The following is a 16,221-nucleotide window of genomic DNA, read 5'->3' as shown; positions in this document are numbered from 1 at the left end:
AATGTGCCGTTTTAGGGACTGAAGAGATGGCTTATCATTAAGAACACTTACTTTGGGGTTGGGGATTTGGCTCAGTGGTAGAGCGCTTGCCTAGGAAGCACAAGGTCCCGGGTTTGGTCCCCAGCCCCGAAAAAAAAAAAAAAAAAAAAAAAAACACTTACTTTGCTTGCAAAGGACCAGAGTTTGGTTCCCAGCACCCATGCCTGGTGGCTCACAACTATCTGTGACTTCAGAACCAGGGGTTTTGATGCCCTTTCCTGGCCTCTGAAGGAAACTCATTCTAACACGTACATATCCACACAGGACATAAAGGCACATAAAAGGACAAGGTTATTGCTACTTAACAAATAAAAAAATCAGCAGCCCTTCGCAAGAGGGATCACTATGGAAACTAGAAAGGTGATCCAGAAGAGAGGAATGGGTGGTGTAGTGTGGTGTGTGTGGTGTGTGTGTGGTGTGTGTGTGTGGTGTGTGTGTGGTGTGTGTGTGTGTCTGTGTATGTGTGTATGTGTATATGTGAGTGAGTATGTGTGCACATGTGTATGTGTGTCTGTGTGCATATGTGTGTTCTGTTTGTGCGTACGTGTGTATGAGTATGTTTGTATGTCTATATGTGTATGTGTTTGTCTATGTGTATATATATGTATGTAAGTGTGCCTGTGTGTGACTGTCTGTATGTATGTGTGTGTGCCTGTGTGTGTATGTGTGTGTCTGAATATATATGTGTGTTAGTGTGTGTGCTTGTGTGTGTATGTATATGTATGTGCCTGTGTGTATGTGTGTGAGTGTGTGTGGTTGTATGTGCCCATGTGTGTATGTGTGTGTGCCTGCCTGTGTGCATGTGTGTTTTTATGTGTATGTGTGTGCCTATGTGTGCCTGCCTGTGTGTATGTGTGTATGTGTGTGCCTTTGTGTATGTGTGTGTGTGCCTGCCTGTGTGCATGTGTGTTTTTGTGTGTATGTGTGTGCCTGTATGTATGTGTGTATGTGCCTGTGCCTGTGTGTGCCTGCCTGTGTGCATGTGTGTATGTGTGTGTGTGCCTGCCTGTGTGCATGTGTGTTTTTGTGTGTATTTGTATGAGTGTGCACATGTGTGTGAGTGTGTGTGATATAATACCTGTGATAAATCGGAGGAGAGCAAGTGAGCAGCCCTGTGGAATAGGAGAGCAGTCAGGGTCTGGCGAGTGCAGAGAACATTGTAAGAGCGAAGTTCTGAGAACAACCTGTCCATCAAAGTGCTGAAATGCCGCGGCTCTCTGTGCTAACCGAAAGGACAGAATTTAAAAACAAGAATTTTCCTTCCACCATGTTTCCTTCCACTCAGAAGCCAGGCTGCCCGGGTGCGTACGCTCAGCTGCTCTCAGGAGCCTGGGCAGATCAGGTGGCTTCACCTCGGCCTCTGCAGAATGGCACAGCAGACAGGGGTGGCCAGCCTGGTCAGCTAAAGCAGCGCGTGGGTCTCTGACTTTGCCACGGCTTTGGATCTGCTTTTTAATGTACTCTAGTGAAGGGGAAATGCAAAAACTAACACCCTTCATCTCTGCAGAGAGTCAGCCCCCAATGAGCTCCGCACCCACACATTTGATAACTGCCTTTAGCATCAAGCTCCGGATTCTCTACCTAGTATAAGCAGAGGCACACAGGACCAGTTCACAGGGACTCCGGAGAGTAACTGCAAGATCTTCCCATTCCAACTACGGTGAGGTACTATCCTTAGCTTGAAATAAACTTCACTGAAAAAAATTTAACCACAGAAATCAGAAACTGCGGTGGCCTCCTCCACCCAGAGAGCCTGGTTTTTTTTTTTTTTTTTTTGGTTCTTTTTTTCAGAGCTGGGGACCGAACCCAGGGCCTTGCGCTTCCTAGGTAAGCGCTCTACCACTGAGCTAAATCCCCAGCCCTGAGAGCCTGTTTTTTTTAAAAGATTTATTTATTATATTATATATGAGTACACTGTAGCTATCTTCAGACACAGCAGAAGAGGGCATCAGATCCCATTACAGATGGTCGTGAGCCACCATGTGGTTGCTGGGAATTGAACTCAGGACCTCTGGAAGAACAGTCAGTGCTCTTAACCCCTGAGCCATCTCTCCATCCCCCAGAGCCTGTTGCTAAGTAGATGCTGAAAGACCAGTTGTCAATGACTGTCACCAGGGTTGGGGAGCAGAGTTTTGTAGTCTCAGTGACAGATGATAAGCCTTCGACACCAGGTCTGTCCCCCTCTGGTTACTGTTCCTGTGATAAAACCCCACGTCCAAAGCCAACGTGCAGAGAGAAGGGTTTATTTGGTGTATCCTTCCGGGTCACAGTACTCTAGTCTTACTGAAGTGTAAGAGCTATTAAGAAACTTGACCTGGTAGAAAGCCAGTAGAAAGTTGTGGGGTTGCTATGAAGAACCCTAGGGGCTTTTGCCAGCCTTACACCCACCGCCTCAGGTCAAGATTGGGCCAAGTACCAGCTTCCCGCCTCAGGTCAAGACTAGGCCAAGTTCCATCCTCCACCCACAGTTCTCGGGAGGAGCAGGGACCTTCTTGAAAATCCACAGAACGTCCTGATAAGTCACCTGACCCTCCGGTCCCTGATAGAGTTGGAATGCGCGTCATATGCTTGCTAGCCAATAGAGTCAAAGGTCAATATGCTTAGCCAATAAGTTTGAACTGTAACCTTGCTGATGCAACCTGCACCTCCAAAAAGTATAAAAACTTATTATAGCCATTTGAGGTTGCCTTCTACTCACTTGCCACAAGGGGCTGATTGGAGGTGGACCCTGACACGCTGGAAAATAAACCTCTCGCGTTTGCTTCGACTTCCGCTCTCATGTCTCACTCGAGGCGTCTCCCGGTAGTTAGGACTCACTTCGAGTCTTACTGAGGGGAGCCAAGGCAGGAAGCTGGAGGCAGACTGAAGCAGAGGCCATGAGGGAACACTACTCACTGACTCGCTTCCCCAGGCTTTCTCAGCTTTCTTTTGGATAGAACTCAGAATCGCCAGCCCAGAACTGGCACTATCCACAGTGGGCTAGGCCCTCCTCCATCAATCGACAACCAAGAAAATGACCTACCGGCCAATCTGATGAGGGCAATTAACTCTTGAGCGGAGCGTCCTGTCCTTCTTCCCAGGTGGCTCTAGTTTGTGCTAAATTGGCAAAACCTAACTATCACAGTTTATATGAGACCAAGTATTTTATCCCTCTCCTTGGCGACATAGCATTATGTGTCTCCAAGACAGATCATAGAAACTAGAATTTATCTTTCCCAGGGAAGTTCCATGAACCATAACCTGCCCCTGCCTGCAGGTGTTAGGGGTCGGCCATAACTGAATCCTCTGGCCTCCCTTTTCCTGTGGCAGGTCATCAGATCGGCGTTCCGAGATCCTGGTTCACAGCTGGAAGGAGAGGGGATGCTTGGCTACCCACCCAGACTATCTTCCGGACATCCGTACTGATGTTTCCACAGAAACCTTGGAGGTTAGGGTTCAGAAAACTCTAGGGCCGGTCATGTGGCTGTTCCTGAAGGGTGGGACCCTGAGAGGGAAGGGAAGCTTCCGGCCTCTCCTTTAGACCCTGCCTTGGGTACCTCTCCCTCTGTGCCTACCCTAATCCTTCTCAGGATAGATGGGCAAACAAGTTCCCTCCATTGATTCTATGAACAAAACATCCGATCCTTTATCCCTTCTGCCTTTTCTATTTTTGTTTTGACGGCCTCGTGTGCTCAAGCTAACTGGAAAACATCAGTAGTTTGTGAAACCCCAATTTATATCCAGAGCGCCATACGCCAGGGGACCCACAGGGAGCTTGGGACAAGTGTTAATCCCACTAGGTAAGAATAAGAAGACCACACTATCACAATTTCTGAGCCAAATTCAAAGCAAGCTTTATTAAAATTGCCCCTCCCCACAGTCCAAGAACTTTCATTTTTTATTACAGTTTGTCTAGGGTGTATGTTGCACACATGTGGGCATGTATACCCCACAGTGCATCTAGAGGTCAGAGGACAACTTTCTGGAGTAAGCTCTGTCCTTCGGTCACATGGGCTTCTAGGCTCAGGCTCAAGGTGTCAGTCACGGCTTTAAATACCTTTTTCTGCTAAGCTGCTGGTCCCAACAGTTTCTCCCAAAGTTTACCTCTCTACATTTTTTAAATATTTATTTATTATATATAAGTACACTGTAGCTGTCTTCAGACACACCAGAAGAGGGTATCAGCTCTCATTACAGATGGTTGTGAGCCACCATGTGGTTGCTGGGCTTTGAACTCAGGACCTCTGGAAGAGCAGTCAGTGCTCTTAACCACTAAGCCATCTCTCCAGCCCTACATTTTTTTTTTTTTTTCGGAGCTGAGGACCGAACCCAGGGCCTTGTGCTCGCTAGGCAAGCGCTCTACTGCCGAGCTAAATCCCCAACCCACTACATTTTTTTTTTTAAGGCGAAACCCACAAGCCTCCCAAATTCCCTGGCATACTTCCTGCCTATGTCCCTCCCACCTACATGTGATCAAGCACACCCTGTGTGCCTTTGGGGCAGGCAAGCTTGTTTACAGAAGCAGAAACAAGTGGCTTCTTATCTTACATGAACAATAACCCCAGCCTTCCAGGAAGTTATCTGACCTTGGGTAAGTGGGAATTAGAGGTCAGGGACATTTTTGTTTTAAGCACTTGTTAAGTAATTTAAACTTGGCCTGCAGAGATGGCTCAGTGGTTAAGAGCACTGACCACTCCTCCAGAGATCCTGAGTTCAATTCCCAGCAATTACATGAAGGCTCGCAACCATCTGTACTGAGATCCAATGCCCTCCTCTGGTGTGTCTGAAGAGCTACAGTGTACTCATATACATAAAAATAAATAGGGGGTATATGTGTGGTTGACAGAGTCAGTGCTGACTTGGCTCAGCTAGCTTGCTGAAATGCCGTGTTCCCCACACATTTTATGGCAATGATCTGTGTTAGTGGTTGAAGAACAGAGGGAAGGAAAGCAAGGAGCTGCGTTATTTATTTTTGGATTTGACGATCTATGACGAGGAAAGATGAGCTAAAGGTCAAAGCCGACCTTAGGGACACACCCTCCAGACTCTCCATCCAATGGATGAGGAACTGAATCTACAAAACATACCAGGTGTTGACAGAGGAGCCACAGGTAGAGGGAAATCCTGGGCTATCCCAGGAAGAAGCCCTCATACCCACAGTTGGGTTAGTGAAGGATTACAGAGGTGAGCCTCAACTTTCCACAAAGTCCCCGAGAAATCACAGGGAGATTGCAGAGCCCAGCCTTTTCAACCATCAGGTCTGAGGCCTCTTCAAGGTCAGAGGAGGACAGAGTTAGGTCAGCTCTATGGCGCAAGAGACAGGGACAGGCTGGGACTTTGTAGGCCAACACCAAGACAACTCAAAGGAACCACCAGGGTTTGCAAATTCTCAGACCAATCCAGACAAGAAGACATCGGCTAGCAGGGTTACTGTCCAGTGAAGTGGAGGGGTACGGAAGCTGGAGCAAACACCTTCCTTGTTAGTAATGATGCTTTCGTCTATGTCGTGTGTGCCTCCAGGATGAGACATCTGCCTATGTCACACATGTCCGAGGAAACCAAGGATTAGGCGACTGGGAAAGGTATTTAGTGACCAAGTGGCAATGCCTTCACTGGGCAGTGCATGTCTGACGGCCTTGTGTGCACAACCTTTATCCTTCTGTGGCCTCTCTCCCAGCACCAGGAGTACGCTGCCCATGCTTACAAGCTGTTTGCAAAGGAGCTGGCTGACACCCCTTCGTGCCCACAGCGCTAACTGTGAAGAAGATGAAGTAGACTTATGTTTTTGGACCTTTACAGTCCTGGTGAAAGTTAGAAAGAGATAGGCTTTCTTCTGCACCCTTTAAAGTCAATGAAATGAATGATCTATTATAGCAAGGGCCCTGGAGTTGTGTGTGTGTGTGTGTGTGTGTGTGTGTGTGTGTGTGTCACGTTGGGGCCAGAATGGGGAGTCGGAACCCCTAGAGCTGGAGTCTGAGACAGTTGTGAGCAGCTGACCATGGGTGCTGAGAACTGAACTCTGCCTTCTGAAAGGAGACACTTAACCACTAAGCCATCTCTCCCAGGTGTCTTCGATAAGTTATTTCTCTACCGGAGAAATGAACCAATTCAAGCCAGATTAGATGATATCAAATGCAGGTTTATTGGAAAGCTTGCTCTCATCAGGCAAGCTCAGTGGCCCCAAGGAACGAGGCCAAGGAAGTTGCCATGGGGGTTGGGGAAGGAAGAGAAGAAGGGTGGGAGAGAGAGGGAAAGACCAAAATGTCTGAATCATATAAGGAAAAGCCTTTGGGGGAGGGGCAGCCCAGCCCCTAGGCTGGAGAGTTCAAGGTTGGGGCAGGGTATGGCCAGGTAGGACCTGAGGGGTGCTGGGAGGATCTGGAGGCCAGGTCTGCTTCAGTGTGTATGTCCCTCCGGTCTCTTGGCCCTGGGTCCAAACCCAAACATTTTTTGTTTTGTTTTTATGGCCATAGTGATCCATCCCATGACATTACACATGTGTCCTATATAGGTTATAGTGTCCCACCGCTGAGCTACAGCCCAGCCCAGTGAATTTGTAAATGGTTTTAACTGAGGATGAAAGAGAAAGGCTGCCCTATTCAGTCCCGTCCTAGCCCATGAATGTACAAGCCCATGAAGTCCTCACCGGTGAGTGTTTCAAGTCAGTCAGCTCCGGGAGGAACAGTTGTAACATCTGTGGCAAGAGCAGCTGTCTGCTCTGTTCTCAAGAACAACTGGGTTTGGGGAATGGAACCTGTCTTCATGGTTGTAGGAGCCGACTCAAGGTCCTTAAAGGGTGGGACTTGCTATTATGACCATGACGCACTGCCTCGTGTCATGTGTGTGCCCTGCATACTGAGTCACATTAAAAATGAGTGTGAATCACACGTTCTCACCATTTACTGACAAACACCCTTAGAAGTTTTATTTTGTAACACGGACTCCCAGGCTCTCCTGGAACTCACAGTGGTAGCCCAGGCTGGCCTCAGACTCACAAGAACCCTTCAGCCCGGGGCGTGTGTGTGTGTGTGTGTGTGTGCGCGCGCGCGCTAGTGCTGGGACCACAGGCGTGTACCACCAAACCTGCCCTCGCCCAGGGAGGCAAGTGCTCTCCCCCACAGGCAGCAGCGGGGATCCGTGCATTTATTTCACGAAGGTTGCAATTCACAAACCACGTTTCCCCTTTTCTGCGCTTGAAGCCCGTCTTCCTCACTGGCCCCTGTTGTCTGACCAGGGTGACATGAACTCTGCCTAATACGGTATGCTGTGGTGGTGTGTTTACTTAAAAAGAGTCCTCTTCGCAAACCTTCATCTGTATGCACAAAAACAGCGCCAGGTTGGTCCCCAACCCTCCCCTTGTTTTTCTGCCACTGAGGAGAAAGTGTGGCTGGCTGTGGCTGTGCAGCCAAGAGGAGAAGCTTCCTTGGGACAACGGAATTGCCCTCCTTCCGCTGGCTCTTCTAATCGAACCTGGTTCCCTTAGTGACGTGGGCGGGGCTGCAGAAACTATGCCTGCAGCCCGGGGTCCTTCGGTTGCTCAGAGGCCACTGGAGCTCTGGCCTCAGTGCGGTGAAGACCCCTCTGGCTCCCAGCCTCGTGCGCCAAAGCACAAATCCCGTCTCAGGTCCCGATGAAGCCCACCAGTGCCCACTGGGCCACACACTGCGCACTCTCTTACAGCACACAAGCCTCCTCCATTCTCCCCGAACCACTCAAGATCCAGGATACCCACAAAAAAACACTCGAGGGACCCTCCCTAGCGAGCCTGTGGGTTCTCTCTCATTTAAACCTGCTGTGGCCTTGATGAGGTTAGGTGGAAGGATTATCAAAACAATTGTCCCTCACTTCTGAAACCGGAAATGCAAGCTTTCTGCAAGTCTTGTTTCCCCTAAACTTCAAGGTGCCCTTCCCCTGCCTCTAAATCTCCATATCCAGGTCAGGAGAATGGGCAGAAGCTGGAGGAATCTAAAGCCTCTGGTCTGGCCCACGCGTGTGTTTCTGTTTAGGCGGTGTGAAACCTCACCTCAAGTCACAAGCTGAACTTTAACCCTTTGTTTCCCCTTTGCATTCCTCTCGGAGTCCCCGGCTTCTGCAGATCGCCATCTGGAACTAACTGAGGTCACGGAGGCAGACAAGTAAGGAAAATAACAGCCCCAGCTGTTCACCTCTCGCTGCCCTGTTAATGGCTGTGCAGATGTCTGGATGCTGTGTAAATCTCAGTGTCGACATCTGCCCGCAACTTAAGTAACGTCAGAATCCTGGAGGTCGGCGGGATGACTGACTGGATAGAGTCCTGGTGACCTCAGTTCGAATCCCCAGGACCCACTTGAAAGAAGTTGAGAGCCAGTTCTCACAAGTTGTCCTCTGATCGACACCCTTGAGCCCCCTACCCTCCACCCTCCACCACAGGTGCAAATAAGTAAATAAATGCATTTCTCATTCATAAGAGAATTCTAAATCTGGGCTGCCTGAAGCTAGGAGAACTGGACATCCTGAAAGGGTCCCAGAAGCTGCTTATGTGTAAGTTCAGGTTTCACGTGTTTTGTTTGGGGCGTTGTTCTTGACAAGTTCACCCCATGTTACCCAGGCCAACCTCAAACTCACCATTTTCCTGCCTCCGCCTCCCCAGAGCTGGGATGGCAGATGGGTGCCCCCAGAGCTGACAGAGAAGAGGCATTTTTGAAGAAAGAAAAGTTGGAGTTTGGTGGCACACGCCTGTGATCCCAGCATTTGCGAGGTGGAGCCAGGAGGATCCGGGGTTCAACTGTGGCTACAAAACAAGTTTTAGTCCAGACTAGGGGAGACTCTGCTTTGAAAACTAAACAAGACGAAAAGAAAGACCAGTGGTGACAGTCATAACAAAGACCCTGCGGGAAGATCTAAACTGCAAGCAGGCATAGCAAAAGGAAAGGAAGGACAGGGGGAAACCGGCATAAAGAAAATAGTGCAGCTGGAGAGGTGGCTCAGCGGTTTACAGGACTGACTGCTCTTCCAGAGGTCTTGAATTCAAATCCCAGCACCCACATGGTGGCTCACAACAGGCTCTCCTTCCAGTCTCAGGGCATCTCTGGCTTCTGTGGGCATCAGGTATATAGAAACATTCAAGCAAAACAATATCCATAACAATAAAAATATAAAATTTAAAAAGTAAATAGAAGTTTTTTTTTTCAGGTGGGGGCGCCAATAGAAACAAAACAGGAAGCAGTGATATAAGCTTAATGGGGAAGATGCTGGCCCACAAGCCTGACAGCCTGAGCTTGACTCTGGGATCCACAAGGTAGGAGTAAGCAGAATCCAACAAGCTGTCCTCTGACTTCCCTGCATAGTTCCCAGCCTGAAGAAATGTGATAAGGAATTAAAAAAAATAAAAGAATGTCTAAGATCTATGGAATAATTCCAAATGGATGGTCTCCTGTGCAGATAAACAAAGTTCCAGGGGTTTGGGGATTTAGCTCAGTGGTAGAGCGCTTGCCTAGCAAACGCAAGGCCCTGGGTTTGGTCCCCAGCTCCGGAAAAAACAAAACAAAACAAAACAAAAACAAAACAAAACAAAACAAAAACAAAAAAAAAAACCAAAAAACAAAAAACAAAGTTCCAGAAGCAGAGAGAAAGAATGGAGAGGACCCTGAGGAGCAGAGATTTCTTTCCCCGCCTCAGTTAAACCCTGACAAGTGATGTCAACCCCTAAATCCAAGAAGCTGTGTAGAGACCAAGGCAAAACAACGGGTGAATCACGGGCAGACAAGTGAGATGTGGGTCAGTGCAGCAGCAGCCACAGTGGCTGGACAGGGAGAGGGGAGATGCTGGTTAGAGTCCCAGAAGGAGCTCTGGCAGGCTGGCGGGATGCACCAGTACATGCTGGACATTTTCTTTTCAGGAACCACAAATCTGCTCTGACTGCACAGTGTGTTCCAGGAGCCTTGTTCAAGACTACTGATGCAGTCCAGGTGGCTTGGAATGAGTTTGTTGTCTCTTCCAGGTAAAGAAAAGGCAGAGAAAAAGCTGAAACGCAACAGGTAGCCTCCAAGAAGCCCTGAAAGGGAGGGAACACATGTATCAGCACCAAGGAAACACAGAGAGAGAAGGTCTTAGTTAGGGTTTTACTGATGTGCACAGACACCATGACCAAGGCAACTCTTCTAAGGACAACATTTAATTGGGGCTGGCTTAGAGGTTCAGAGGTTCAGTCCATTGTCATCAAGTGGGAAGCATGGTGGCATTCAGGCAGGCATGGTGCAGGAGGAACTGAGAGTTCTACATCTTGTTCTGAAGGCAAACAGGAGAATGGCTTCCAGGCAGCTAGGATGAGGGTCTTAAAACCCAGGCCCACAGTGGCACATCCACTCCAACAAGGCCACACCCACCCCAGCAAGGCCACACCCACTCCAACAAGGCCACACCCAGTCCAACAGCGCCACACCAGCAAATCATGCCACTCCCTAGGCCAAACATATTCAAACCACCACAGAGAAGAAGACCCTTTCTCATCTCTCCTTGAGACCTGGGAGGATTAAAAGCCTCTGAAGAGTTTTCCTCTCCTACACTGTTCAGTTTGAAGACAGATAAGATGATTGATTGGGTGCATGTCCTTATGCAGCCTTGAACCTGAGCCAGTCCAGCAGTGGGGGTGTCTGAAAGACAAGAGCTGCCAAGCTTCTTCTCTAGTCAGGAATTTGATGAAGAAGGTGGCCATCTTGGAAATTCTCCCCCTTTATTACCTAGCCATAGCCTCTTCCCCATCTGTCTACCTACCAGGGGGTCTAACTGGGTCTCTCACTTTAATGCTAAAATAAAAGATTTTTTTGGAAGCCACTATCTAGCTAACTCAGCCCGCCATCATTCCATCTGCGTGCGACAACTGGTATCGTAAGTGAACGTTGTCTCTAAGCTCTGGTGGGAAGGAAATGCCAAGATGCCTCGCCTCTTTTTAGGTTTAGGGACCAATGTTTTCCAGTGTACACACAATGGCCATGTACAAGAAGCGTATTGTTGCCCAGGATGGGGTTAGTGTCCAACACCTTTAATCCCAGCACTCAGGAGGCAGAGGCAGGCGGATCTCTGAGTTCCAGGACAGCCTGGTCTACAGAGTGAGTTCCAGGACAATCAAGGCTACACAGAGAAACCCTGTTTTTAAAAAAGCCAAACCATTAAAGAGTGTGTTCTTAAACGGTTTTCGCTGACCTAGCCAGGTTTGTAAGGTTCAGGTATCTGCGGGTGTGTTCCTGGCTTGCTCAGGCATATTTCAATCTGTTTGACTGCCTCACAATCCACAGTTTGGCTGAGCCTCTCGAACTGTGGGAATGCCATTGAAAGGAAGTGTGGAAAGCAACTTCAATCCGGTTCTGGGTCTCAAGGCCCAGTAATTTTCCATTTTGTTTAACAATGCCTTGGTGTTTGGTATGCTTTAAACTTTCTGGTAAATGCCCCTCGTCTCCCCCAGCAGGTGGCCACAATATTTAAATCAGCAGCCCAACCTTACAAACACTCTGAGGTGACCCAGTGTAAACCCTACTGAGAGAGGTGCTACTTGGACTGGATTCGGTGACTCCCCCTGTCACCTCCGGCACTGCAGAGGCAGAGGCAGGAACCGCTCTACACATTCAAAGTCTACAAAGCCAGTTCTATTTCCAGGACAGCTGGGACTACACAAAGAAATCCTGTCTTGAAAAAAAGTCAATCAATCAATCAATCATCAATCAATCAATCAAAGAAGTAAAACTTCATATAACTGTAAATACAGCATCGGCTGGCTAGCTTTTCACAGAAACGTTGGAGGGAATAGGGAAAATAAAAGATAAAGTATTAAAAGAGAGAACTTTAGAACTCTATGTTCAGCAAAAGCATCTTTCCAATAATCAGGACAAGCGCAGAGTGTGAACTCATTCCTGTACTCCCAGCACTCAGGACTGAGGCAGGAGGATTGAAAGTTTAAAGCTAGACTAGGTGAAGAGTGTTCCGGACCAGCTGCAACTGTAAGTTGAAGACACTGTGGAAAAGGAAGGAAAAAAGGAGTGGGTGGGGGATCAAATGGGGGGAGGAATGTAGGGAGGAAAGAGGGAAAGAAGGTAAGGGAGAAGGAAAAAGAGAGATGAGCAGAAGGGAGGAATGAGAGAGAGAAGGGGGGAAGTTTCTTAGCCTCAAACACCATTCACGTCTTCTAGAAAAGAAAAAAGGACTCAGGAAAAAATGTCACAAAAATAATAAGAGTCCCCGTTTTCTTTCGTATGCTTGTGTGTTTGTTTTTCTTGCCCCTTTGCACTCGGTAGCATGGAGTGGCAAAGGCTTCTTTCTTTGGCTGCCTCTGAGCCTCTTAGTCCAAGCGTGGCGTGCTCTCACCGTGGGACTCCTCTGCATGTGTCTGAAACGTCTATCATCTGTTCTGTAAGCCACTTTGATCCTGACAAGAGCTAGTAGACACGGCTTCGCCTCTAGATGGGTCACTGTGGCTACCTCTTAATTTTATTCCACTCTGTTCTCCTCCCTCTCCAGGCACTCTAGTCCAAGCTGGCCTCAAATTCAACAATCCTCCTGCCTCAGGCTTCTCAGTAGCTGGGGTTACAAACAAGAGTTACCTCGTTTCTTAACATTTCTATTCCCTCTTGGAGACTCTGGAAACAAAATTGTCCGTGTTGGAATCTAGGATGCCTGGATGCTTTTTCTTATTGTAGCGAACCCCACAGAGCATAAAATCGTCCCTCGCCCAAGCTGCAAAGTGTAGTATTGTTCCCTAAATGCAGCTTGAGGCACAACAGAACCCAGTGCCTTCCCGTCCAGCATCCAGCAGGACCAAAATTCCACACCCTAAAAACAGTAGAATAGCTGCCTACCAGGCCCCAAGCCCAGCAATCTTAGTGTCCTCTTGGTTTCTGTGTTTTTGGTGTGTGTGTGTGTGTGTGTGTGTTTTGTTTGTTTTTTTACTACTTTCGATTCTCATGCAGGTAGGAATCATGGAGGAGGAAGGGCTGATTTCAATTTGTAACGTTTTCAAGGGTTGTTTACTTTGTAAAGTCAGAATTTTTCTTCCTCTTAAAGGCTGAATGAAACTTTTGTTTTGTTCTGGTTTTCGTATTTGTTTTTGGAGGACAGGGTTTCTCTGTGTAACAGCCCCTGGCTTTTGAACTCAGAGATCTGCCCGCCTCTGATTAAAGGTGTGCACCACCCCACCTGTCTCAAAGGTCGGATGATACTTCATTGTGTGTGTGTGTGTGTGTGTGTGTGACACACACACACACACACACACACACACATATATATATATGTATATATATATATATATATATATATATATATATATATATATATATATCCTTGTATTCATTATTTTTTTCCCCACTGCTGTGACCAAATGCTTGACCAGGAAGGAAGAGAAGGATTTATTTTTGGCTCACTGCTGAGAGGGTACCATCTACACCAGCCAGGAAGAATGAGGTGGAGCTCAGCGTCAGAGGGTGTAAGGAGACTGCTTGCTCAAGGGTGTGAGGGGGCCTAGAAAGAAACAAAGAGATTGATTGGGTTAGAACGGGAGCCAGCCTATAACGGTAAAGTCCATCCCTGTGGCCCTCCCTACCTCTGCAGCCGGACTCCATGTCTCAGAGGGTCCACAGTCTCTTAGAACATCACCACCAGCCAAGGACCACCAGAACAGCTGTGTTCAACTCATGAGCCTGTGGGGACAGTTCACAAGCAAAGCAGAAAAAGCTCGAGTTCCGTTGTCTTCACTGGGCTGCCAGGAATAAGGCTGTGGTGAGCCTTTTTTCTTTCTTTCTTTTTTTTTTTTTTTTTAACCATCCTGCTTTCCACTCTTTTGGGATATAGGTCCAGAAGTGGGGGGTTCTATTTTTAACTTCACTAACACTTCCTGTGTGGAGAGTCTTTCGTTTATGTTTGTCCATAGCAAAGATAAGAAGCTTAAAGAATAGCAAACGCAAGGCCCTGGGTTCGGTCCTCAGCTCGGAAAAAAAAGAAAAAAAAAAAAAAAAGAAGCTTAAAGAAATTAGGTAACATGTAGGATGGCTGGAAATCTCCCTATTTGGAGCATTGGTTCATTAGACTCAACTGACAGCCCTAAGGTTGCGTTCAGAACCCTGCTGATTCCCTCCCACCCCCACCCCTACACGGTTCAGTTACAGCAGCATCCTTTGCAGTCACCCCAATCCATGGCTGCTCTGTTCTGCACGTTAGCGTTATCTATAAATGCCTTAGAGCAACATCATTTGTTGTGGTTGAGTCTTGAATGAATTCCCGAGTCTTGTGAAGCTCTCTCTCCCCTTGGACCTACAGTAGAGACTGCTGTCTCTTGGACGCCGACCTGGAACTTCAGGTCTTGTAAGGACTTTGAAAGTCAGGCTCACGGGCAAGCACAAAGCAAGCTGGCAGGAACTTCAGGGGCTTCTCTACCTCCACTTAAAATGTTTATTTCTGGGGCTGTCACAAAGAATCTTGGCATTTGGAGCAAGAGACTCTCCTGATTGGGAAAGGGAGTTCATGATTCTGGAAGAGAGGATCACCTGTCAGCATCTGGTCAGGCACTGGCCTGGTCAGTTTTTAGGGTCAAGCTTATCACCAGGTTCTCTCAAATGTCGACATCATCACGGTGACACACCGTGGGAACTCTCTGGCATCCACAAGATGGCCCAAACGGGAGGTTTCCATCTTACCTCAAATGGAATAGCACCAATGCCCTGATCCAGAGCAGAGCTCTGTCAGATACGTCAGGGTTTGATCAGCTACTGCTTGAGAGTCAGAGCTAGCTCTCCACATGTTTCCATCAGTAAGGTCTTGATGGAATACAGACACAACATTAAATTACCCAGTGTTCTGCTGCTGTCAGCATGCAATGGCGGAGTTGTGAGGTTGTGACACTATGTGGACTGCAGGGACCTCCAGGACACGCACACCTACAGTTCGAGGACTTAGGAAGTAGAGGTAGAGGTAGAAGGGTCAGGAAGTGTGAGACCAACCTGGGTTGTATTAGATTCTAACTCATAAAACCTTCGAAACAAAACCAAACAAACAAGCAAGCGAAAACCCAACGCTACAGTGTTTCTGTGTTTAATGTTTTTAAATCATGCCAGTCTGTCTGCATCTATGTAGGTATGTGCACGGGAGCACATGTATGTAACCTTGGGGATTAGAAGAAGACGTTGATCCCCTGCAGCTAGAGTTGAAGGCTTGTGAGCTGCCTGGTGTGTGAGTTGAGATCCAAACTCGGGTCGTGTGTAAGAGCAACCAGCATTCCCAGGCTGAGCCACCTTCTGGCCTGTTGTACATTTACATTCTACCCAGCCATTGATAGTAAGAGTCTGGCTCCTGAACGTAGCCTGTCTGTGCTTGAACACAGGATCGCCTGTGTGCCCGTCCTCAGCGTGTAAGGGAGGGTCCTGAGGGAGGGCTGGTGCATTCCTCTGTTTCTCAGGTAGGAAGCAGCAGCAGCAGGTTTTGCTGCCACGCCCGCTGATGGCACTAACAGGCTGGGCAGCAGAGCTCTCCAGTTTTCTGGAGTTCTGCCCGCAGTCTCCAGATTTCTCCTTTTAAAAGATGGGTTTTGGGGTTGGGGATTTAGCTCAGTGGTAGAGCGCTTGCCTAGGAAGCGCAAGGCCCTGGGTTCAGTCCCCAGCTCCGAAAAAAAGAACCAAAAAAAAAAAAAAGATGGGTTTTTGTTTTGTTTTGTTTTGTTTTTTTGTCTAATTGTGTTGTCTACGTGTGTGGGGGGAGCTATGCATGGAAGTACAGGTGCCCTCAGAGAGCAGAAGAGGGTATTAGATCCTTTGGAGCAGTAGAAACAGGCAGTCGTGAGATATCCAATGGGGGTGCCAGGAACTAAATTCCTGGTCCTTCGATGCCCTTGGCGACAATGCCATCCTTCTAGCCAACCAACAGAAACAAGAGAAACAACGATTATTATCAATCTTAACATTAGTTTCTCTCTTACTTAACTTGTGTCTGTGTGGATATGCATGTGTGGAGGTCAGAGAACAACCGGCTGGAGCTGGTTCTGCCCTTCTAGCTTAAGGGTTGTGCAGTCAAACTCAGGCTGTCAGGATTGAGGGTGGAGCCATCTCACCAGATCCTCTGGCTTTTTTTTTTTCTAATTAAAACTTTTATTTTATGTATGTGAGTCTACCTTCACTGTCCTCAGACACACCAGAAGAGGGCATCAGATCAGAACTCATTACAGATGGTTGTGAGCCACCATGTGGTTGC

The sequence above is a fragment of the Rattus norvegicus genome, chromosome 19 (genome assembly GCF_036323735.1).
Source record: "Rattus norvegicus strain BN/NHsdMcwi chromosome 19, GRCr8, whole genome shotgun sequence".
NCBI lineage: Eukaryota > Metazoa > Chordata > Mammalia > Rodentia > Muridae > Rattus > Rattus norvegicus.
This window is presented reverse-complemented; position numbering follows the sequence as displayed.